The sequence below is a fragment of the Lacerta agilis genome, chromosome 7 (genome assembly GCF_009819535.1).
Source record: "Lacerta agilis isolate rLacAgi1 chromosome 7, rLacAgi1.pri, whole genome shotgun sequence".
Lineage (NCBI taxonomy): Eukaryota > Metazoa > Chordata > Lepidosauria > Squamata > Lacertidae > Lacerta > Lacerta agilis.
Window position 1 is genome coordinate 2,027,481 of NC_046318.1, and position 15,214 is coordinate 2,042,694.

Genomic DNA, 15,214 nt, shown 5'->3' on the forward strand with positions numbered 1-15,214 from the left:
AATTCAAAGTGTTGGCGTTAATGGTGTTAAAGAACCCGGTGGTTGTGAGTATTTGACTGACTTTTACATCTTGGGAACGATCCGGGGGGAAGAGGAAAGGGAGCCTGCCTCCCTCCCTTCGGGAAAGAAAGAAAATAACCAGTTTAAGTGACTGCTGCTACAGTAATGGATACAAAGTATTTGAAATTTGAAAACTGAGACTGCTGAGATTTCCCTTTGGGGATTAAGTGGGCAGAAAATATCTCCGTTTAAAGTTTTGGTCTTTACGCTCTGGCTTCAGAAAAATGGCGATGGAAAATTTGGACTGATGTGGGAAACAATTGAAACAAAGGGAGGAAGAGACAGGAACTGAAATTTGACACTCACCCCCTCCCCCAACATGCTGGACTTTGTGTTTGAACTTGTTTTGAACTCTGGATTAACGGATGAAGAAATGCTTACTGTCTTGAGGCTGGAACTGCTTAATCGGAAACTGAAAGTCTTGAGTGGGATAATAAATAAAAAAAATCTACTTTCCACAGAGGAGGCTTTTCAAAAGTTTTACACAATGGAAGGAAACCTTTGCAAAGAGTTAGAAGGGATGCTTGAAGGATGGTTTGAAATGTCTGGGCGACTCCGGGAAAAAGAACCGTTCTTTGGGGGTGGCAGTCCCGGAACGGTAAAATTTACAATATCCAGACCCCGAGGTGGGAGCTCGGGGGCAAGGGACAAGGAATTAAGATATTTACAAGAAGAAGAAGTATGGTACAAAGAAGCGGAGGAGCCCAGAAAAGAAATGATGTGTATCCTGAAGCTCGATGCAAAGTTTGTTGTGAATGCTGCCTGGATCTGTGGACATCTGGGAAAAGAAGATAACTGGAAGATTGGTCCCGGCGAAAGACAGAGAAAGACAATGGACAGAGGGGGTGTGGGGTGAAGTATTTAATGTAAAATTTAAATGGTCTGTTATGGTACCTGAAATCGGAGGGTAAAGGTTGTTAATTGTAAGTTTATCTTGAATAAGTAAGGAGATATTGAGATCTTATGTTAATAGCAGCATGATAAAGGACAGAAGAAATAAGTTTAGATTTTTTAAGAATATTTTGTCAAGATTTATGATAGAATATGATGATTAAGATAATTGTGTTATTTTTAATTGAAGTTAAATTCTTTTTTTAGAGAAAAGTTGTTAAGAAAGTAGATTATGGATTTAAAACCGAAGGTGAAAAGGCAGGGGAAGTCAACCGTCAAGATTCGGAAATAGAAATTTTTCTTTATGTATATAAACAAGAAGAAGAATCCTGGCAATATATGTATTTGTATTTGTTCTATATTTGTAGGTGTGGGTTTGGGTGTGTGTTGTGTTATGAAAATGCCAATAAATTCTTCTTAAAAAAAAAAAATCAAAGTGTTGGCGTTGACATTTAAAGCCCTAAACAGCCTCGGTCCTGTATACCTGAAGGAGCGTCTCCACCCCCATCATTCAGCCCGGACACTGAGATCCAGCACCGAGGGCCTTCTGGCGGTTCCCTCACTGCAAGAAGCAAAGCTACAGGGAACCAGACAGAGGGCCTTCTCGGTAGTGGCGCCCGCCCTGTGGAACGCCCTCCCATCAGGGGTCAGAGAGATAAACAACTACCTGTCATTTAGAAAATACCTGAAGGCAGCCCTGTTTAGGGAAATTTTTAATTTGTGACTTTGTATTGTATTTTGGTATTTGTTGGAGGCCGCCCAGAGTGGCTGGGGAGACCCGGCCAGATGGGCGGGGAATAAATAAATTATTATTATTATTATTATTATTATTATTATTATTATTATTATTATTACTTTTATAATCACATTGCCAAATTGCTTAAACTTATATCTTATCTTAAACCTTATCATCCTCTAACATAATCATCTAATTTCTACTCTACAACCTATCCTATGCTCAAGTTATATCTAACTTTCAATCATGCAATGGTCTTTTAAATACAATTTTAAATTCTTCCATTCTTTCTCCACTGCGTCGTCCTTCTGGTCCCGGAGTTTCCCGGTCATTTCTGCAAGTTCCATGTAATCCATCATTTTCATCTGCCAATCTTCTATTGTTGGTAATTCTTCTGTCTTCCAGTTCTTAGCGTTCAAAACTCTAGCTGCTGTTGTGGCATACAAAAACAAATTTCTATCACCTTTAGCAATGTCCTTGCCTAGGATACCCAGTAAAAAGGCCTCTGGTTTCTTCTTGAAAGTGTTTTTCAACACTTTTTAAATTTCATTATATGTCTTTTCCCAGAAGTCTTTCACTTTAGGGCACGTCCACCACATATGGAAGAAGGTTCCTTCTGTTTGTTTACATTTCCAGCATTTGTTACTCTGTCCATGGTAAATTTTGGCTAGTTTCACAGGGGTTAAATACCACCTGTACATCATCTTCATAATATTCTCTCTTAATAAACTGCATGCTGAAAATTTTATATTTATATTCCATAATTTTTCCCAATCTTCCAACATGATATTGTGCCCCACATCCTTTGCCCATTCAATCATTGTTGATTTAACAATTTCATATTGAGTATGCCACTCCAGCAACAAATTGTACATTCTGGATAGATTTTTATTCTTTGTTGTTGTTGTTGTTCAGTCGTTCAGTCGTGTCCGACTCTTCGTGACCCCATGGACCAGAGCACGCCAGGCACGCCTATCATTCACTGCCTCCCGCAGTTTGGCCAAACTCATGTTAGTAGCTTCGAGAATACTGTCCAACCATCTCATCCTTTGTCGTCCCCTTCTCCTTGTGCCCTCCATCTTTCCCAACATCAGGGCCTTTTCCAGGGAGTCTTCTCTTCTCATGAGGTGGCCAAGGTACTGGAGCCTCAACTTCAGGATCTGTCCTTCTAGTGAGCACTCAGGGCCGATTTCCTTGAGAATGGATAGGTTTGATCTTCTTGCAGTCCATGGGACTCTCAAGAGTCTCCTCCAGCACCATAATTCAAAAGCATCAATTCTTCGGCGATCAGCCTTCTTGATGGTCCAGCTCTCACTTCCGTACATTACTACTGGGAAAACCATAGCTTTAACTATACGGACCTTTGTTGGCAAGGTGATGTCTTTGCTTTTTAAGATGCTGTCTAGGTTTGTCATTGCTTTTCTCCCAAGAAGCAGGCGTCTTCTAATTTCGTGACTGCTGTCACCATCTGCAGTGATCATGGAACCCAAGAAAGTGAAATCTCTCACTGCCTCCATTTCTTCCCCTTCTATTTGCCAGGAGGTGATGGGACCAGTGGCCATGATCTTAGTTTTTTTGATGTTGAGCTTCAGACCATATTTTGCGCTTTCCTCTTTCACCCTCATTAAAAGGTTCTTCAATTCCTCCTCACTTTCTGCCATCAAGGTTGTATCATCAGCATATCTGAGGTTGTTGATATTTTTTCCGGCAATCTTAATTCCGGTTTGGGATTCATCCAGTCCAGCATTTCGCATGATGAATTCTGCATATAAGTTAAATAAGCAGGGAGACAATATACAGCCTTGTCGTACTCCTTTCCCAATTTTGAACCAATCAGTTATTCCATATCCAGTTCTAACTGTAGCTTCTTGTCCCAAATAGAGATTTCTCAGGAGACAGATGAGGTGATCCGGCACTCCCATTTCTTTAAGAACTTTCCATAGTTTGCTGTGGTCGACACAGTCAAATGCTTTTGCGTAGTCAATGAAGCAGAAGTAGATGTTTTTCTGGAACTCTCTAGCTTTCTCTATAATCCAGCGCATGTTTGCAATTTGGTCTCTGGTTCCTCTGCCCCTTCGGAATCCAGCTTGCACTTCTGGGAGTTCTCGGTCCACGTACTGCTTAAGCCTGCCTTGTAGAATTTTAAGCATAACCTTGCTAGCGTGTGAAATGAGTGCAATTGTGCGGTAGTTAGAGCATTCTTTGGCACTGCCCTTCTTTGGGATTGGGATGTAAACTGATCTTCTCCAATCCTCTGGCCACTGCTGAGTTTTCCAAACTTGTTGGCATATTGAGTGTAGCACCTTAACAGCATCATCTTTTAGGATTTTAAATAGTTCAGCTGGAATATCATCACTTCCGCTGGCCTTGTTGTTAGCAAGGCTTTCTAAGGCCCATTTGACTTCACTCTCCAGGATGTCTGGCTCAAGGTCAGCAACCACACTACCTGGGGTGTATGAGACCTCTATATCTTTCTGGTATAGTTCCTCTGTGTATTCTTGCCACCTCTTCTTGATGTCTTCTGCTTCTGTTAGGTCCTTTCCACTTTTGTCCTTAATTGTGGTAATCTTTGTACGAAATGTTCCTTTCATATCTCCAATTTTCTTGAACAGATCTCTGGTTTTTCCCATTCTGTTATTTTCCTCTATTTCTTTGCATTGCTCGTTTAGAAAGGCCCTCTTGTCTCTCCTTGCTATTCTTTGGAAATCTGCATTCAATTTCCTGTATCTTTCACTATCTCCCTCGCATTTTGCTTGCCTTCTCTCCCCCGCTATTTTTAAGGCCTCATTGGACAGCCACTTTGCTTTCTTGCATTTCTTTTTCATTGGGATGGTTTTCGTTGCTGCCTCCTGTATAATGTTACGAGCCTCCATCCACAGTTCTTCAGGCACTCTATCCACCAAATCTAAGTCCTTAAACCTGTTTTTCACTTCAACTGTGTATTCATAAGGAATTTGATTTAGATTGTATCTTACTGGCCCAGTGGTTGTTCCTACTTTCTTCAGTTTAAGTTGGAATTTTGCTATAAGAAGCTGATGATCAGAGCCACAGTCAGCTCCAGGTCTTGTTTTTGCTGAGTGTATAGAGCTTCTCCATCTTTGGCTGCAGAGAATATAATCAATCTGATTTCGATGTCGCCCATCTGGTGATGTCCATGTGTAGAGTCGTCTCTTGTGTTGTTGGAAAAGAGTGTTTGTGATGACCAGCTTGTTCTCCTGACAGAACTCTATTAGCCTTTGCCCTGCTTCATTTTGAACTCCAAGGCCAAACTTGCCAGTTGTTCCTTTTATCTCTTGACTCCCTACTTTAGCATTCCAATCCCCTATAATGAGAAGAACATCCTTCTTTGGTGTCATTTCTATAAGGTGTTGTAAGTCTTCATAGAATTGGTCAATTTCAGTTTCTTCAGCACTGGAAGTTGGTGCATAAACTTGGATTACTGTGATGTTAAAAGGACTGCCTTGGATTCGTATCGAGATCAATCTATCATTTTTGAAATTGCATCCCAGTACAGCTTTCGCCACTCTTTTGTTGACTATGAGGGCCACTCCATTTCTTTTACGGGATTCCTGCCCGCAGTAGTAGATATGATAGTCATCTGAACTGAATTCGCCCATTCCCGTCCATTTTAGTTCACTGATGCCTAGGATGTCAATGTTTATTCTTGCCATCTCATTTTTGACCACATCCATTTTTATTCTTAGGCTCTATTAATTCAGTCTCCAACTTAGATTTTTCTATCTGAAAACCAATTTTTTATCTAACTTGAATGTCTCGTTTATCTGATAATACTGTAACCAGTCTGTAACATGATCTTTCAAATGTTCATACGGTTTTAACTTAAATTTCTCTCCTTGTATCAAAATGTCCTTGTATTTTGGCCATTGTCTATCCATATTTGCTCTTTTGTGGGCTTTAGCTTCTAACGGTGACAACCATCTGGGCGTTTTTCTTTCTAACAAATCTTTATATTTCAACCAAACTTTAAACAAAGATTTCCTAATTATATGCGTTTTAAATCCACTGTGTGCTTTGATCTTATCATACACAAATATGCATGCCAACCAAACACGTTATCATGTCATGGCATTTTAAGTTTTGGTTTTGGTTTTGGTTTTGGTTTTGGTTTGGTTTGTTTTTGCTCTGTTGAGGGTGGAATAAACATTTAGTTGGGGCTGGGGATTAGTTTAATTTTAGTATAATTGTAAATTTTATTAGTTAGTTAGTTAACTAACCATATCATTACCAAGGAGGCAGGTTTAGTCATTGTTTGAAGACTATCCCTGCCTCCAGGTCTGGTCTTGACCGGAAGGAAACTGGAATCAGCAAGGGAGACCCACATGACCTGAAGGTGCTGCTGTGCAATGAATGCCAGGTCAATGATTCATAAGACTGCTGTCATCCATGACTTGATCGTGGATGGGTGACTTGACCTGGCATGTGTAACAGAGACTTGGTTGGATGAAGCAGATGGGCCTGTCCTTGCCGCTGCTTGTCCACCAGGTTTCGCTTATGCACAGGAACCCAGGTCATGTGGGCAGGGAGGGGGGGTTGCAGTTATTTTTAGGAAGTCATTAGCTTACACCAGGCGTCCTATTGGGAAGACCCAGTTTTCTGAGTGTTCTGGAAGTTGGACAATAGGGGCAGTACAGGATTCCTTCTGGTGTACTGACCTCCCCACTGCACCAAGGATTCCCTGCTTGAGCTGCTTCAGATTGTGACGGATGTTCTCCTGGAAGAGGTTGAAAGATGGATGGCAGCTAACAGATTGAGGTTGAATCCTGACAAGACAGAAATACTGTTCTTGGGGGACAGGGGGCGGGTGGGTGTGGAGGACTCCCTGGTCCTGAATGGCGTAACTGTGCCTCTGAAGGACCAGGTGTGCAGCCTGGGAGTCATTTTGGACTCACAGCTGTCCATGGAGATGCAGGTCAATTCTGTGTCCAGGGCAACTGTCTACCAGCTCCATCTGGTACACAGGCTGAGACCCTACCTGCCCGTGGACTGTCTCGCCAGAGTGGTAGTTATCTCCCGTTTGGACTACTGCAATGCACTCTACATGGGGCTACCTTTGAAGGTGACCCGGAAACTACAACTAATCCAGAATGTGGCAGCTAGACTGGTGACTGGGAGTGGCCACCAAGACTATATAATCCTGGTCCTGAAAGACCTTCATTAGCTCCCAGTACGTTTCCGAGCACAATTCAAAGTGTTGGTGCTGACCTTTAAAGCCCTAAACGGCCTCAGCCCAGTATACCTGAAGGAGTGTCTCCACCCCCATCATTCAGCCTGGACGCTGAGGTCCAGCAGCGAGGGCCTTCTGGCGGTTCCCTCACTGCGAGAAGTGAGGGCCTTCTTGGTAGCGGCACCCGCCCTGTGGAATGCCCTCCCATCAGTTGTCAAGGAAATAAACAACTACCTGACTTTTAGAAGACATCTGGAGGCATCCCTGTTTAGGGAAGTTTTTAATGTTTGATGTTTTTATTGTGTTTTTAAGTCTGTTGTGAGCCGCCCAGAGTGGCTGGAGAGGCCTGGCCAGATGGGCGGGATATAAGTAATATTATTATATTATTATTACTCCCTGCAATATTTAGGAGCGTCATTTGGGAAACTCAATGGCAGCAGTGCACCTGACCATGTTTCAGACCACATGTGATCATTCCTCAGGAGGACTTATAGTTCTCACTAGCTTATGGGTTCTACACACTGATCGATCATTCTTAGAAAGAGACTTGGTACCAGTAGACATACCAAAGTCAAAGGAGCCCTTTCCCCTGGCAGATCTGCACAGCTTTGCCACTGCTTGCATGTGACACCAGAGAGTGGCTAAAGCTTTCCTTTTAAATCAGGCTTTTAAGCCCTCCAATGTATTTTGGCTGCTGTGAATTTTGTTGCTTACTATTGCATACAGGAAGAGTGAGATATACATGATTTTAAATAATTACATTAAATTCTAACAACAAATGGGAAGAAAGCTATTGGAATTGTATAGATAGCATCAATTACAACACACGCTGCTTCCTTTTTACAATTTATGTCATAAATATATCATTTAAGTGTGTCTTTGCCTTGCTGTGAATTCTTATCAGCATTCAAAATTTCCCCTCACTCCCATGCCACCAAATTGTGAAAAACGGGAAAAATATTTAGTTTTTCATGTACTTCATTCGGCATCTTCCACAAAGCCAGAAGAAGCTCACTGGTTAATTTAGGAACAATGTTTTAAGGACCCTGATGAAATATTTCATTGATTTTTGGCTTTACATAACAATATCAAGGCCCACATGTACATCAGTTTAAAATAAAAAGAAAAAAAATGTATTTTATGATGTTTCCATACAAGAAAACCATACTTGTAACATCATGCTCTAAGGCCATTCCATTGTCACGGGTGGGACACTTAATTGCGTTTGGCTCAGAAACGTTACCTTGTTGAGGGAGCAAAAAGATTCATGCTTGTTCATCATATTTTCATTCTAAGTCATTGTTATGCTTCTTTCTGTCACATATAATACCAAAGTCCATTCATTCAGGATGCAGTTCTGCACATGATCGCACACACTTTGTACCGTTCATTTCAGAGAGGGTTAAAAAGTATTTATGTGGTTCATTTATATATTGTTCTTAATTTAGAAAACCCCAGAGTGGCTCACAAATTAAACTATCAAAATAGGTAACAAAACAAAACCATATTCAACCTTAAAACTGCAATAAGTTAAAACAACCCCATAGACTTTTACAGTTACACAAAAACAAGCTAATAATATTACACACATTCAGGCAGTTAAAATAACAAGTTAAACATATGCATAATTGGGTTTAGGTCTGCCAAGTTATGTATGCATTATCTGAAAGGACACAACCCCCCAGGAAGTTCTCCTGGGCAAACCCAAGTCAAATGAGGGGCAGCTGTGGGACAGTGTTAATTGACAGCTTCCATTCATTTACAGGAGGGGTGGAGAACCCTTGTGATGGCTGGACTCTAACTCTCATAATTACTGACCACGGGGACATGCTGGCTGCAGCTGATGGGAGTTAGAGTGCAAACACATCTGGGGGGCACAGGTCACCCACCCCTGATTTATAGGGTAGGGCTCCTGTGCAGCTACCATTCAACTAGATAGAATGTGCCAGAGACTGAGCCAATTGTCCTTTTTATTTTCATTCTTTATCTTCCAGAGGGGCAATGTGAATGTGTTTAAGATATGATTCTGGGTGAAATACCAATGAATATTGAGTGAACATATTCCATCAACTATATTTCTCCTAAGCACATTTGTTCTAGAAATATATTACAGTATCAGATCTGCATTATTTAATCAGCAATGGTATGCATATATCAGAACAATACAGGACACCCATGGCAGTGTAATTCAGCAGAAATCAGCACAGATCCCTTAAAAAATGATCACTCCCTATATTTTAATCTTATTTGCCACCGAACTCGTATTGTCTCCCTTAAATTATCTTTGAAGTGCCACTTCTACAAGGTCACTAGTAATGAACTACGAGGCTCTCATTTTGCACAGTAGACCAAAAGATACGAACACATGAAGTAACTTCAAGTTTTACCCCTGAGCTGAAAGTTAATCTAAATTCAAGAACAAAAGTATTCATATTTGTCCTTGTATGTCAAGGATTACTACTATTGAAAGTGGTTTCCATTATCTGCTTGTCACTTTCTGAGCTTCTTAATCTCTTTCTTTCTCTTATTCAATGGTTGCCTCTTGCTTGCTTTCCCACTGCAGAAGTAAGTCCTTTCCCCCCCCCCCCTGTGTGTGTGTGTGTGAGAGAGAGAGAGAGAGAGAGAGAGAGAGAGAGAGAGACTCCCTCCCCCCCCCTCTCTTTTTATGCTTCCAAAGTTAAAAGGACTAGGCTCAGTCTGACCACCTGGGCATAGCAATGGAGCTTACACTCAGCCTGGTCTGGCTCCCAGCCAGTTACCAGCTGTGACATTGTATGCAAGCATCTTATTTAATTCCATACACTTGGATTGCACTGGTTCTGTTTACAACAACCTCTTGTCCCTGCTGTGTCCAATCGCAATTGTCCCCAACGTTCCTTGTTTAATACTGTTTTGCAAATTATTAAGCACTGGAAGTCTATTAATCACAGTTCATGCCCTGTGCAAGCCCACACAACGAAGGGAGAGGACGGTGAAGCCAGGATATGCTCAGATCCCTGAAAGAGCTTGGATGGTGGTCCATTCAGATCCTTAACGAGATCATTAATGCTAACTAAATACAAACCTGACCCCATGACCCCCTGGGAAATTATGTGGGCCAGTGCAAGACATTAATATGTATCCCAGCCCCCTACCCTCCGAATCCCTTGATAGGCTGAAAGCTAAACCTGTGATCAAAAGAGGCCTAATCACTGCTCTGATTGTAGTAAACCAAGCCGGACACAGAGTTGTCTGAATTCTCAATAGCTATTGCAGTGCCACCCCCACAGCCTTGCCCCCTCTTCCAAAAGAGCCCTGGCTTTTCAGTTTACTTGACACACTGTGTCTACTTTCTGGGACCACCTGGTAGGCTAATTTTAACATGACACCAGTTCAGCACCCCCACTTAGTGCTCTGCTCTCCCACACAGCCGAAAGGCAGTGGAATTTCTCAATTCACTAGCCCACTGGAAGAGTTCAAATTAAACAAAAAGTAACGTAACACAGACTATGCAATAATAGATTACATGAATTTAGCTCGCTCTCTCCCCCCCCTTTTGTGGCGACACCTGGAGAGAAAAAAGTGGTGTGGGGAAGTGCAAAATAGGCCATGCAATAATTAGGCCACACAAAATGTACACCTTTTCATGTTTGCTTGTTCAATCACAGCAGTCTGCTAACCCATCCATAAAGACTAAGTATCATAAATTTACTTGAAGCAGCATGACATATCGGACTCTTCTTGCTCACTTAAACAAGGATAAACAACCCCAGGAATATGAATGGGCTTTGCTACTTTTCACTATCCATCTCCAAAAAGATGCTGTCATTGCAGAAGACAAGTAAAATTTTGCAGCGCTGCCATTAGTGCTTTTCAAACTGCTTCAACAACATGGTAAACTGTGGGTTGGGGAAATGAAATGCAAATTTAAAAAGGCTTTAAAACATGCTTTTCTGTTTCTGACATTGCTAAGGCATCCATAGAAACAAGGTAGCATCCTTTACACCAAAATGGACCTCTGCATACAGGGCTGGAGCTGTGCATAAAGTAGGTCTTACTGGATTGGGGTTATGCACACATTGCTAGGGACGAAAGATCAACTCTGATCGTTATCGTCATCATCAAGGATTTATTGATCACCTTCTAAACAACTAACTCAATGTAATTTACACTAAAGATACCGGTAATTAAAAGTTGTTAAAAACACAAAAGCATCAAACACATTTAAAACAAGAGTAAAACCATGGAAAGTAGACACTCATCTGGGACAGCCAGATGAATTTTCTTCAGTTTCCCCCCCAGAAAGTACAGCTAGCAGGCACCTGTCATATCTTGACAGGTATGCTATTCCACAGAGCAGACATTGAAAGCCCTGCAGACTGGGTTTCTGAGGTTTTTGGAGCTTGCAGGAGAAATTGTACTGCAGACCACAGTGAGCTACTGGGTATACATAAGCCAACCAGAAAGTCGGTGGTTCAAATCCATGCGATGGGGTGAGCTCCCGTTGCCCTGTCCCAGCTTCTCACGGTGTTCCACAGCTCCAGAAGCGGTTTAGTCCTGCTGGCAACATGACCCAGAAAGCTGTCTGTGGACAAACACCTGCTCCCTTGGCCTGAATCGAGATGAGCACCACACTCCATAGTTGCCTTTTGACTGGATTTAACCAACCAGGGGTCATTTACCTTACCTTTACATAAGCTATACACAGTGCTTTTTTCCTGGGGGTATGCAGGGGTACACATACCCCTAAACATGTTGTGAATCTTTGTACTTTTCTCCTTTTACTGTATTTATTTTCCCCGATCTGCACTATAAAATGGTGATTTTCTTGAGTACCCCTAAACATTTTTTTAAAGAAAAAAGCACTGGGTATACATATATACCCAGTATATATGTTCCAGCTTAAACTGAAGAAAGTAGGAAAAACCACTGGGCCAGTAAGATACAATCTAAATCAAATTCCTTATGAATACACAGTTGAAGTGAAGAACAGGTTTAAGGATTTAGATTTGGTGGATAGAGTGCCTGAAGAACTGTGGATGGAGGCTCGTAACATTATACAGGAGACAGCAACAAAAACCATCCCAATGAAAAAGAAATGCAAGAAAGCAAAGTGGCTGTCCAATGAGGCCTTACAAATAGCGGGGGAGAGAAGGCAAGCAAAATGTGAGGGAGATCGTGAAAGATACAGGAAATTGAATGCAGATTTCCAAAGAATAGCAAGGAGAGACAAGAGGGCCTTTCTAAACGAGCAATGCAAAGAAATAGAGGAAAATAACAGAATGGGAAAAACCAGAGATTTGTTCAAGAAAATTGGAGATATGAAAGGAACATTTCGTACAAAGATTACCACAATTAAGGACAAAAGTGGAAAGGACCTAACAGAAGCAGAAGACATCAAGAAGAGGTGGCAAGAATACACAGAGGAATTATACCAGAAAGATATGGAGGTCTCATACATCCCAGGTAATGTGGTTGCTGACCTTGAGCCAGACATCCTGGAGAGTGAAGTCAAATGGGCCTTAGAAAGCCTTGCTAACAACAAGGCCAGTGGAAGTGATGATATTCCAGCTGAACTATTTAAAATTTTAAAAGATGATGCTGTTAAGGTGCTACACTCAATATGCCAGCAAGTTTGGAAAACTCAGCAATGGCCAGAGGATTGGAGAAGATCAGTCTACATCCCAATCCCAAAGAAGGGCAGTGCCAAAGAATGCTCCAACTACCGCACAATTGCACTCATTTCACACGCTAGCAAGGTTATGCTTAAAATTCTACAAGGCAGGCTTAAGCAGTATGTGGACCGAGAACTCCCAGAAGTGCAAGCTGGATTTCGAAGGGGCAGAGGAACCAGAGACCAAATTGCAAACATGCGCTGGATTATGGAGAAAGCTAGAGAGTTCCAGAAAAACATCTACTTCTGCTTCATTGACTATGCCAAAGCATTTGACTGTGTCGACCACAGCAAACTATGGCAAGTTCTTCAAGAAATGGGAGTGCCGGATCACCTCATTTGTCTCCTGAGAAATCTCTATGTGGGACAAGAAGCTACAGTTAGAACTGGATATGGAACAACTGATTGGTTCAAAATTGGGAAAGGAGTACGACAAGGCTGTATATTGTCTCCCTGCTTATTTAACTTATATGCAGAATTCATCATGCGAAAGGCTGGACTGGATGAATCCCAAACAGGAATTAAGATTGCCGGAAAAAATATCAACAACCTCAGATACGCTGATGATACTACCTTGATGGCAGAAAGTGAGGAGGAATTAAAGAACCTTTTAATGAGGGTGAAAGAGGAGAGCGCAAAATATGGTCTGAAGCTCAACATCAAAAAAACTAAGATCATGGCCACTGGTCCCATCACCTCCTGGCAAATAGAAGGGGAAGAAATGGAGGCAGTGAGAGATTTCACTTTCTTGGGTTCCATGATCACTGCAGATGGTGACAGCAGTCACGAAATTAGAAGACGCCTGCTTCTTGGGAGAAAAGCAATGACAAACCTAGACAGCATCTTAAAAAGCAAAGACATCACCTTGCCGACAAAGGTCCGTATAGTTAAAGCTATGGTTTTCCCAGTAGTAATGTACGGAAGTGAGAGCTGGACCATCAAGAAGGCTGATCGCCGAAGAATTGATGCTTTTGAATTATGGTGCTGGAGGAGACTCTTGAGAGTCCCATGGACTGCAAGAAGATCAAACCTATCCATTCTCAAAGAAATCAGCCCTGAGTGCTCACTAGAAGGACAGATCCTGAAGTTGAGGCTCCAGTACTTTGGCCACCTCATGAGAAGAGAAGAATCCCTAGAAAAGACCCTGATGCTGGGAAAGATGGAGGGCACAAGGAGAAGGGGACGACAGAGGATGAGATGGTTGGACAGTGTTCTCGAAGCGACTGGCATGAGTTTGGCCAAACTGCGGGAGGCAGTGGAGGATAGGCGTGCCTGGCGTGCTCTGGTCCATGGGGTCACGAAGAGTCGGACACGACTGAACGACTGAACAACAACAACATACATATATAAGGGATAAGGCCATCTCTCAAGTAAACTGGTCCTGAGCTGTATAGGGATCTATATGTCAATGCAAACACCCTGAACTTGGCCTAGTAGCAAATGGGCAGTCAGGGAAAATCCTGCAAGCGAGTCTTTATATGCTGGAGGTAATTTGTCCCCCAAAGCAGCCTAGCTGCCATGCTCTGCACCATCTGTAGAAATCCAACCAAGAGGTTACCATTGCACAGTCAACTGGTCAGGCTATCCCAATCCAGGAACAGCCATAACTTTCTTACCAGCTGAAGTTGGTAGAAGGACACCTGTGTCTCCAGTGACCAAGTTGGATCCAGAAGCACCCCCAAACTATACACTATGTTTAGGAAGCTTCCAGGTCATGTGGCCAGCATGACTAAGCCGCTTCTGGTGAACCAGAGCAGCGCACAGAAACACCGTTTACCTTCCTGCCGGAGCGGTACCTATTTATCTACCTGCACTTTGCTGTGCTTTCGAACTGCTAGTTTAGCAGGAGTTGGGACCAAACAACTCTTGTAGATGCATACAAATAGTACACATTTAGTATCCCATTTGGTCAAGTGAATGGGGCTTTTGTGTGTGTGTGTGTGTGTGTGTGTGTGTGTGCGTGGAGAGGAACTTCTTTAAAAAGGTGCAACTCACCAAATACATTGAAAATCATTGATCTCTTAAAAGCACATGCTACACTGAAAAGCAAGCTTTCACATGTCTCCATCTCATTCTAAAGAGTCTATGATTGTAGCTGCCATATATTTTAGTCAGAAAAGCAGAGGAGAGATCAATAAACAAACATCAGTTTATTTATCAGAAACTGTACATTGAATTTAAGAGTTTTGTGGTGGGTATTGAGAATTATTATCAGTGCCCATATAGAATAGAATAGAATAGAATAGAATATATCTTTATTGTCATTGTGCCCTTGCGGGAATAACGAAACATGCTAAAACTTTACAGACATTAGTAAGCAAATGGTATTTAACCTGTTCACTTTTAAAACAACTGAATACAACCTTTCTATTGTTTCCAAGTTACTGTCTGCAACTAGGTTTCTCCCATGCATTTCATCTAGTACTTAGTTTTCTCTGTCTTGTGTTCACCTCTCTCTCACCTATACTTTAAGCACAGAGTGTAACACAATCCACTACAACTAAAGACTCAGCTAAGAGTCAGATTAAAATTATCCCTGTCTGCCCTGACCTCTTTTCTCTGCAGGTGAGAGTGTCCCCCTTCAGAAGCTAAATGAAGCAGAAATGATGAAGTGTTTGTTTTCCCTGACTTTTCCTCAGCCTGTCAGTAAATTTACAGGCACGAATATGGAGTGTTAATTTAATGTTCC